Below are 9,759 nucleotides of genomic sequence, written 5' to 3' on the forward strand. Positions count from 1 at the left end.
AATGATACAACAATAAGTCTAGAATATTATTTCCGTATATTAATTGATGAAGAAAAAAAAACAAATGTTTCCATTCAATTGTTGCATTTGCATCAATTAATAACACGAACAATTGTTATTAATTTAATGACATAAATTGGCGCCAATTTTATCCGTGAATCATAGATTATGTAAAGTTTATAATTTATGTCATGTTATTGTAGCGCCGTAACCTAAAATCACACTATCGAATTTCTGTGATTAGGTAAGTATGATATGACTTACCTAAAACACGTAAGAGAGATCAAGTTTATTTCTATTTAAATAGGTTAGGAATATATTCATATAAGTATCAAAACGTCAACAATTGACCCGAAGAGGGATCGAAGTTTCGACTTATTTGATATTGGTGGAATGAAATCACATAGAAAAAAGTTTTTTATTTACTAAACTTGAATTAACATTTTTATTTTTATTAATACAAATGTTGATAACATCATGTATGTTATCAATATTTAATTGACTTGATTCTTTACAGTATATGTACAGTTACGAATCGATAATTAATTACGCTTAATCCAGCAATATCACCCATATATCCTTCCAAGTGGCTTATGCAAATTGGTTCCATTTTAAGCTGCTTTTAAACGCTGAAAGTTCGGATATTTCTTTGGTCTCGTCAGCGCCGCGTTCGCTGCAAAGGTCAAACGATGTTTCGTATAAAAGATAGGTGTGTTCTGTCGCGAGGTTGATATCATAATGTTCTGAGGGGGTTTCCTGACGTCATTGAAGTATTAAATATTCAGACGGAGCACAGAACTATTCAGTGTTGTGTTGTGTGTGTTGTGACTACCAGTTAGTGACCTGTGCGTAAACGTAAGTTGTCTATGCATTTTAGAAATAAGGTTTCATTTGTGCTTTGAATAGTTTATCTATGGTGCTTTAAAGCTAGGGCGGCATTTTCATGAAACAAAGACAGCAGAGTATGGTGAAGAAAGTGAGAAAGGCTTTTTTTTAAATTTTTCATGGATTATTTTATCGTCGGTAATACATATATCTATACAGAAAAATATAATTGACGACAATAATGTGTTTATGATTTAATTTTGTAGTTCTTAAGATTTTTTTTCGGTGGTTGTCATTGTAAGCCTAAAAAAAACATAATAGATTATTTTGAGTATTTTTTAATATTTGATAAATACAATTTAGGTTTAATTTTAAGTTAAATTTATATTTTTTTATGTTACCTAGACTAATGAAATTGTTTCCGACGAATATTTAAGATACAGCGATACACCTATAATTAAATATGTATTTCTTCTTAATGCTTAGTATGAGAACGGGATTTTATCTACGAGTAAGGAAATTATATTGCGTTAATTAATTTTAAAGCTTGTAAGTATAAAATAATAATAATTAAGTTTTACTTTTATAATCGATGATAATATTTTACTTTTATTTTATCAAAAAGCGCAATTTTTCAACAACTATTAACATTTATTCATATTATTCATTATAAGTCATTAAAACTTACACAAAGAAATCATAGAACATATCCTTTGTTTTAAACATTCAATTTCGTTATCAAAAGAAAACGAAAAAGAGTAAAAAGGCTTTAACATATATTTTAATATGGTCTATGTTGCATACGAATACAACTACAATTCAGCTGCAATGTTTCACGATTTTTTTAAGAAATTCTAATTCGAAATGTGTCTATTGTGTCCAATATTTACAGGACTTTCTTATCGTAATTTTGTATCTCGTAGAAGACATATATTTACACCCGTTGTTACGTAGTGTTTTTTTAGAAGAATATATCAGAAAATAATAACTAACTTTAAAATATAATTACTGAAATATATTATTAAAAGGAGTCCCTTTCGGAAAGGTTCCGAAGATACTCGCAATAGTGAATAGCTAGACAAATTCTTTGTCCCAGGTAGCTAGGACGCTAGGACCCCACGAAACACGGGTCTCGAACACGGACACCGAATGAGACAAAATCATATTCGGAGCCCCTGTATTTGTAAACTTAGGCTTTTTCAGCCACTTCATAAGCCGCACTAGTTCTGTTGTTGGTTCCATGTAGATGGTAAGGGGCAGCACCCACGGCCCATCTTCCATGTAATCAAACTCATATTTATATCATGATAACCCATTACTATGACCTCCTCATTCGTGCCTATCCAGTACAACATTATAAAAATCGGGCTTTTTTGATTTCTCTGATAGTGCGAGTCCGACAAGCATTATGCCTAAACATTTAAAGGACCCTGAAACCTTGGATTATATTTGAATCACATAGCGTAGGCTTAATATGATACGACTTTAACTAAATATAGTAAGATGCTATAAGTAGTTTTTGCTCTGTGACCACGAATACACCTCTACTATTATACGATTACAAATAACATTTTATTTATATTCTGTGGTTAGATAAAGTTTCAATTCAAGGGTACATAAAGTATTCAACGTGCGATTTTTTTTAACTATCTTAAAAAATAAATATAATTATTGCGTAAAGTAAGATATCTAGATTTGAGTGAGGTAAATTATAACATTGAGAATATTATTATATTATTTAAAATATTTTTTAGGAATCTCTATCAATAATAGTATTTTTTGTTTATTTGTAACTTAACAAGTTGAATTAGTTTGAATAACAAATGAAGTTTTAATTGGTTAATATACGTTTATAATAATAATAATAATAATTAGGTGCAACGCCTGTCCCGGAGAAGGCCTCAAACATTCTCCGCCCTTATTTATTTTAATTTCTTCCAGCTCCCCTTTCGATCCCGTCAGCCCATCGCTCTATTGGTCTACCTTTGTTCCTTTTTCCTTTTATAATATAAGTATAAAAAGTTGTAAGAATTCTATAATTGAAAACTTACATAATTTTAGATAGCCTCGAGCCGCGTTTAAGTCTTATGTTCGTGATGTTTAATTTGGTTGTAATTAATCGTATCCACAAAACAAATTTTACGCATTTAAAATATTCGACGTTAATCTTTTTCACACCTCATCTTTAATTCAATTTCTCTTCAAATATTATTCTATTTATTGCCCTCAAACAATACAAGAGGTAGCCATAGTGCTGTGTCGCTTATGCGTTTTATCGTAAGTACACTTACTAATTTCAGAGTCCGGGCTTCTTTAATAAACACATAATATACTACACATATTTTTATTATTTATCCCTTTAAAGACCACATCCAAGATTACACGAACAATTTCGTCATGGATCAAAGTGTAAATAGGTTAAGGGATATATATATATATATATATATATATATATATATATATTATGACTAGAACAGATCACATATCTATCAAAATAGCCTTACATTCCTGTATATAAATGAGGCCGCAAACGGAAATGTATTTCAGAACACGTTGTATAGTGACCCTTTTATTGCTGACGTTATGTAAGACTAACAAACATACAGGTATTTTCGTTACAAGCACTTACAAAAGTGATAATTTTGTTTTAACGTAACTGTTTGCTTTGCTCTTTTGTATGTGCACGCGTAAATAAGCGTCCCGCCCAGGTGTCATTCAGTCATATATTAAGAAAAATATTTATACGTCTTAAACGAATCACATCCTTAAAAACGAATTACATATTTTAACATTACTGTCAGTCTTTATATGTATAGTTTAGTACGCAAGACTAGTATAAATATTACGATTATTTATTAATATATTAATTGTCAATTGAAATCTGTATTTTCTATAACCTCATAGTCCTAATAGAGTTTTGCTACAAGTACGAAACAAGCTCCAATACATTTAATGCTAGTTTTTAACTTAATAATTAATATGTAATATATAAAATTTGGTTAACACCACCACGATTTTTTTTTCATAACTAGACAGTCTCATTTAGAAAACATGGTACAACTTTCAAATTTAATCACTTCCTTTAATAACTTTTTAGTATTCTAGAATAATGAATCTTATAATAAATACATCATGTACACATTTTATCTTAAACATTAATAATTGGTGTGAAACATTGAATATTTTTATTACTTTCTCGAATGTTCTGGCGTTTATATAATAAAGGTATAAAAATTTGACGTTAGTTAAACTTTTATTTTAAGTTGTTTTCATATAAAAGCGTTGTTACGACACTTGTGACGTCACGGTGTGCCGGATGTCTGTTTATGTAAATGAGGATTTGTTGGGAAAACCTCTTTGGACATTCAGAATATTTTGACAATCCATAGATTGTTTTATCACTTCAATTGTCTCGTTTATGGCTACACAGAATACATAATACACAGTATTGGCCGAAAGAGTCTGGTATTGTAAAAATAAATTTTGATTTGTACATTTTTAAAATCTGCTCATCCATGAGTATGTCTGAAGCTCTGCCCAGTTGTCGTACCCTGTGTTCTCGCAATATCCGCCGAAGTCACCTTAGGAACAAAAATTATTTTAATTGGAAGTTACAAAATTCATTTCTTCTCACCGCCTTTATTTAGTCATTAAGCGATGTTATATATCCCATAGCATTTTCGGCGAAACAAACCAAACTGCTGAACGAATATTTTTTTACAATGATGGATATAAGTATATATAACTAAACTAAAATCTAACACTAATATATACAAAAGATCTCTTTTCATAAACAAATTTCATCGTGAACCGAGTTCGTAAACAAGCATTAATCAATTATAGAAACCAGGTGACATCTTTTGTTATGGAACACGTCCTTTACACAATGAGATCAAATATGTATCAGTTTCATAATTTTATTAGAAATATTAATAAAAATAATATCAAGGTGATAGTGTGGCAATCTTCAACTGAGTTTCATATTACGAATATGGTTTTGTAGATTATAGGCAAGCTCAGAAAGTGATTCGGTTTTGTTTCCAGACATGAGAAATATTATTTAACTTCTTTTAAGCTTATGAGCTTTTTTTGTTATTTCATTATATTAATTGGTTAAAATTCACTTGCGTAATCTTGTTAAAATATACAAATCGTATTCCGTCATTTACGCAACTAATTTTAAGGTTATTCCATAACAATTTTATGTAAAATAATATCTATTTACAACAAAACAATGTCCGTGCTTTCTTACTTATTTAACTTTAAATCCTAAAAACTCATATCTCATTTATATCTCTAAGGCTGTATACTTGGCGATATAAAATAGTGGCATTAACCTCACCTATTGTGTAATTGATTGAAATTCTATTAGGTATTCACATTCCATGGCTAAACGCCAGAAAATAAATTGAAATTATTTGCGTAGCTTCTTAAATTTGTTTTTTGATAAATTTCATTCGGTAGTGATTTGACTCTGAATGTTATTTGTTATCGAGTTATTTTCATTCAAATCGTATTATACTATTAATAAATTTAAACAAAATATTTATCCAAATTTTATTTACATACATTATATTAGCATGAGTTCGTCTTCCTAACGCCTATTTTATTTTTTCCTGTTCATCCAATTTTTGCCAGCTAGCCTTCCAACCTCGTTGGCCCATCGCTAATTTATTTGGACCTTGTTTCTTTGTCCTTTTGGGCCAGTCCATTCGGTAACTGTTTTTGACCACCTGCCATCCGAAAAATTCGTAATATCGACACGAAATAATTTCAATAAAATTACGCTTACAGTTCTGACCGTACAGAGTATGCACTTACTTTATTAAGTAAGAATTTATGTATCATTTATGTTGTATCATAGAATCGGAAGGTAAAATGGTAAAGACCTATTGCCTTATACGTTTCTTAAATCAGATTCTTTGATATACAGATTGTTGTCAATAAGAAAGGAATTTTAAATAATCCTTTAATTAGATAGCATTAATATAGACTGTTTTCTTAGAAAAAAGCGATGAAAAACAATTTTATGTCTGAAAATTGTACTACCAATATTATCGTAAAAAGTGAAATTTCTTATAAAAGGAACTCATTTATATAATTTCAATAATATTCGATGCATCTGCACGGCCTTGCGTAAGGCGATCAAGTATGAAACCAGTTTCTCAATGATATTGTATCTCCATTTTTCACTACAACTCAGTGGATACTCTTGTAGATATAGAAAAATCGAACAGAATATCATTTTGAGTTTTGTTTATAAAAACATGTAATTCGTGGCTTCCAAAGCATTGCGGTGGTTCCTGGGTTAGAGTTCCAGCTACATTCCTTCATACATTACAAACGTCATGTGATGATATGAAGGCATATTGGTCTCAGACGAGAAAATATCTGCCCCAAGAACTAGTTACAGTTGTGACTATATGTAGATTTTTGCACATTTAGAATAAGTAGTATATAAAAATAAACCAGATCAAAGAAGATAAACCTTGAAAAAGACAATAGCATTATAATAAAAATTATAATATTAAACGAATAAAATTTTTAAATGCTTGCTTCGGGAACAAAAGGTCAGCTACTTTTTGAATATACTTAAGTAAGATATCATTCGCAATATCGGTTTGGCCGTATTTTGTGTATTACAAAGAAGAATACACTTTCGTAGGGTAATGTAAAAAAACATATGAGTATCTAGATTGACTTAAGGTTTATCTCGGAAAAAACAATTCAGAAAAAATCCTTTTAAGGGTAAGTTAAGTTAAGCTAAGTACCACTCCCGTATGTCATGAACCAGTTTTGATATTAAGAAATGAAACTTAAGACTCAACTACGAATTTTGGAGTTAGGCGAAAATCCTTTGCGATAGGCTGACCCGCTATCGTAATATAAATTGTATGGGAATGATGAGCTTTAATTTTGATGTAGTGCACATTCCCTAATTCGTTTGGCTAGTGGGTCACGTCTGTCGTAAACTATTTAGGTCTAAGGCCCCAGGTCCCAGTTTCAGTATATATTCCTTTATAACAAAGTTTATAATTTATTATAATAAATAAAAAAAATATTGGTAAATTTAAAAGATGAACTTACGTAACTTAATTTAATTTAATTTTAAAGAATTTATGTTAATATTTCATATTTGGGTAATTTCTTAGTCTATCTCACTCTTAAATTGTATCTGTTTCATGCTTTTTTAAATCTAATGGGCAAGTAAGTGATCAACCTCCAGTGCCGGACACACGCCGTCGACTTTTAGGGTCTAAGGCAGGTCGATTTCCTCACGATGTTTTCTTACAGCGTTCGAGCGATAGTTAAATGCGCACATAGACAGAAAGTCCATTAGTGCACTGCTGGGATTAGAACCTACGATCTCATAAGAGTTGCAAGCTGCAGGCACTGGGCCAACGCTGCTATGATATTTATCTTTCATTAATTACTTTGGGTAAATGATTTGCATATATATCAAGTTATCTAATTGAATAATATATCAGAATAGTTTGAAATTACACCGTGGAATGTATTATAATGAAGATTAAGTGATTCAACGGCTTAGTTCTATTAAATGCTCATGTTCCGCCCACTTAGATGACATCCATATGATTATGTCATACAACTTTCAACGACCTTAAGATATTGCTATTATTTACATGTTTGACAAGTTATTTTATCTTGGAATGATACACTTTATCTATTAACACTTTGTTAAATTATTATACAGTTAAGTTACAATAGTTAATATGGAGCATTGGGGCCTATAACAAACAAGCGATCTAGAAAAAAATACTAGGGGTTAAGTGCAATTTTAATTTCTTTCACTTCGACCGTGACTGTCGATGCATAGCGTGAGGGTTTTTGAGGCAGTATTATTCGCGCACAACCACCTATTCGACTTAGGGTCCTTCAAGAGAAGAGCGTACCAATTCTTAAAAGGCCAGCAAAGCACTTGCATCCTTTGTACCACCCACCTGTTCTATAAAAAAAAGACTTTCGGGTTAATTTAAATCAAAAGTGACGCAACGATGCCAATTTATTACCAGCTTATCATCTATCTAATATAAAAAATATTTATCTATAATATACTTATATTATCTATATTATAGATTTATCGTTGATTTCAAAACATTTCGGCTACCTATTATTGGTTCCATTTAAATATTGGATTTGATTTAAAAAATCAATAAGGCACGATCAAGGTATGACTGAGTCATCCATGAAAAATTCGATATTTGACTTTAACACTTGCAGAGGTCATGTGTAATGAGACAGACAAACATACGTGAAGGTTCTATTGTCGTAATAAAGAAATAGGCTTATATACTGTATTATTTAAAGATATCTCGTCGATAGATCCTATTATGTATATATTCATTGTTATCAATACAGCGGTATTGAAAGTGAAAATACTCACGCTTTAGTATCTATTTGGATATAGTGAAGCCATACTTTAACAGTTTTCAGTAGCATTTAGATATACTTTTGACTACAAACAACGAAGAGGTTTATTATTTTTATAAATGTAGTGGGCTGTCCTAGTACACTTAATAATTCCCCTACCAAATGTGGACCAGACACAGAAGTGTGTCTGCCCTATATGGGAGAGGTGGGTGTTAAATAAATTGACGTACAGACAGCCTTAGTCATACCATATTTAGTTTTGCGTAGGTCTCAATGACTTTGAGTAAGGTCTGCTAGGCTGAGAGCATTACACATTTCAGTTTGTCTCAAATTAGTACGACGAAGAACTCGCGGCGGAAGATAGAGAAAATATAGAATATAAATAGGTCTTTTAAACATGTTCTATGGTTTACGCGAGTTTTTTTATTTATTTGAATTTTTGAATTTTAATTAATAATTAGAAACGCAAATGTTAACAATCATCTTACACTTGTACCCAACATGAGCCCTCATATTTTTAAACACTCATAAATTGTCCAATAGTAGACCTATTGGAAACGTATACGTATATTCTACATAGGTATATGTGTCACTTACATTTAAGAACTTAAAATAAGTCTAGTTAGTTTTTTGTTAGTCCAGCGTCGCAAACCGTCGCTTCACACCAAGCTTTAAACAAAGTGTTTCATTTATTTAAATATACCTCAAACAACTGCCACCGAACTTAACTCGTGATAAGTACTTATTAAGTTAACTTCTGGAAGAACGAAAACATTATTTGACAAACAATTTGACAGATCTTAATAAAAATTACTGAAATGTTGTTGTTTATTGTTAGATTTAGTTGTGAATTCAAAATGACTTATTGTCCCTTGTCTAAAGTATGTCTTTTAGTTCGATATATATCAAAGATTTATATAAAATAGGTAACAATAAGGTAGATAAAGTAACAATATCAGGTATGGGGTCATTTTCCCGTAAATTCATTGCTGAAACTTCGACTATTGCTCGCGTTTTGACGTTTTTCCTTTAAATTAATTTTAAAGTCAGCTGTAAGTTGTTTAGAAAAAATTTAATTTAGAAGCGATCGCTTGTTAGCCATAAGGTCGCCCGTGGACTGCTGTATGTATGTTATTTAATAGGAACTATTAATTCTAAGTTAAAATAACTACACGGTATTTATTTATCAATTTGTCGGGCATCGGGTTGGTATCGTAATGGTTCTTATAAAGGTACTTAAAACTGATGCGGTATAACTTAATTACAATATAATTTAGTAAAACTATGAGATTAAAAAAATATATGCAAATAATATGTTCAATTATACATAATATTAATATACTATATATTACGTTTTTATTGAAGAACAATCAGAAACGTCAGATTCCTCCATCAGTTTTCTGATAAAGTGTGAACCAAATCCAAATGTTTAATGATCCTTTGTTTTGTTTTTCTACTCAAAATCGTTAGATTAAAAATTAATAAATTCGAAACATGTGTCACAGAGTAATAAAAACGTGGTATTCTTGGTCGAGCACGATG

The 9,759-nt window shown here is 30.6% G+C and overlaps 1 protein-coding gene across 3 annotated transcripts in view; it reads left to right on the forward strand.

Moving 5' to 3' along the window:
* Positions 1–746: 746 nt before the first annotated feature.
* LOC123717446 overlaps positions 747–9,759 on the forward strand; it is a 38,559-nt gene continuing 29,546 nt past the window's right edge. For all 3 annotated transcript variants that reach the window (XM_045673434.1, XM_045673433.1, XM_045673435.1), the window contains exon 1: positions 747–855. The gene's annotated coding sequence lies outside the window, so the exon portion shown is untranslated. The remainder of the gene's footprint in view (positions 856–9,759) is intronic.

The sequence above is a fragment of the Pieris brassicae genome, chromosome 12 (genome assembly GCF_905147105.1).
Source record: "Pieris brassicae chromosome 12, ilPieBrab1.1, whole genome shotgun sequence".
Classification (NCBI taxonomy): Eukaryota; Metazoa; Arthropoda; class Insecta; order Lepidoptera; family Pieridae; genus Pieris; species Pieris brassicae.